At 36.2% G+C, this 1,630-nt stretch overlaps 1 pseudogene; it reads left to right on the top strand.

Annotated features, from left to right (window-relative positions):
• The first annotated feature begins 312 nt into the window (after positions 1–312).
• Positions 313–431, top strand: LOC113325560 (annotated as a pseudogene).
• The last annotated feature ends 1,199 nt before the right edge of the window (positions 432–1,630 follow it).

Genomic DNA, 1,630 nt, shown 5'->3' with positions numbered 1-1,630 from the left:
TCATTTTTTCGGAAAAAATGGGTGTTTTTCGAACATTGGTTTCAAAAGAGATTTTTGGCATTAGAATGTGTGGCATTCTGCAATCGTGGGACACGTCGAAATTTTAGATTAAGTAAGATTTATTGACTGCTCTTTAAGGACTTAAGTTTGAGATTGAAAATGTTCTTTTTGCACCATACCTGTTTAGGTCAAATTTGTGAGTCATGTAGCTGGTGCAACTAGTACTGGTAAATATGTCCCATTGCGTTTTTCAGTCTCCAAATAAGTAACAAGTTTTTGGTTTCTATCTATAAGTATCTCATGAAGCTATTAGCAATCGATCATACCAGCAATAATGCACCGGAACTCATCAGAACTCTGCAGTTAAGTGTGTTTGGGCGAGATTAGTACTAAGATAGGTGACCTCTTGGAAAGTCCCCGTGTTGATTTCCTTTCTCCCTCCTTCAAAGATACTATAATACTTTACAAGGTTGGAAAGCAAAGCTATTGTCTCAGGCGGGCAGGACTGTTCTAATTCAATCAATCTTGCAAGCTTATCCGACATATCAAATGCAAATGATAGCTTTACCAAAAGAGATGTTAAATTAGACAAAATTCAGAGAGATTTTCGGTGGAAAAAAGATAAGTCAAAAGAAAAAGATGGTTAGATAAAGGCGTGGTCAGGCATATGTAAACCAAAATCTCAAGGGGGACCGAGAATAAAAAATCCCCATAAGTTCAATATAGCCATTCTAACAAAGTTAGCAAGTAGAGTAATAACAGAAAAAGATCAATTGTGGGTGAAATTTCTTGAACCAAAATATTACCAAGGTTCAAACCTTTTCGAACCTACGAGAAATTATGAGCTCTCTTGCATTTGGACAAGCATTCAAAAAGATCTCAATATTATAAAGGGAAACTTTGTCTGGCAAGTGAAAAATGAAATTAATACGAAGATTTGGGAAGACAACTGGATTCCTAATACAGACTGAATAAACAAACCAACTGACAGAGCTAACCCATTACCGGAAAAAGTTCAGGAGCTATTAAATACTGAAGGGTCTTGGGACACTGGGAAACTAGATGAAATCTTCTTGCCAGAAATAAAGGAAAAAATATTAGCTATAACCCCGAATAAGGAGAAAAGAGACAAAATCAGATGGAAACATCACAAGATCTGGGAAGTTCATGGTAAAAAACATCTATAACTACCTCATCAGTCAAATTTCAGATAATGAGGAGGTCAATGAATTCCCGTGGAATAAATTATATAAGTTGCAAGCAATCCCGCGAATCAGACTATTTATTTGGAAACTAATTCAAAAAGCTCTTCCAACCAATAGCATATTAGCAGCTCATAACTCGGAAATCTCAAATGAGTGCCACTTATGTAACAACCAAGCGACAGAAATAGAAGATCATCTATTCAGAAAGTGTCACTTTGCAAGATCAATTTGGTTTGGTTGCTCCATGGACGTCGTTAATTCACAAATTAATGAAGACTCCATTAGCAAGTAGGTAGAAAGTTGGCTAACAGATCCAATATTTTTCGCAGTATTGGGTGCAGATTGCAACAATCCTATGGTTTATTTGGAAATATAGATGTGAAGTGGTGTTTAGGAAAACATCTCCAGATCCAACTTCCCTGATT

The sequence above is a fragment of the Papaver somniferum genome, chromosome 11 (genome assembly GCF_003573695.1).
Source record: "Papaver somniferum cultivar HN1 chromosome 11, ASM357369v1, whole genome shotgun sequence".
Taxonomy (NCBI): Eukaryota; Viridiplantae; Streptophyta; class Magnoliopsida; order Ranunculales; family Papaveraceae; genus Papaver; species Papaver somniferum.
The sequence above is the reverse complement of the archived record's forward strand: the minus strand, read 5'-3'. Positions and strand labels throughout refer to the sequence as shown.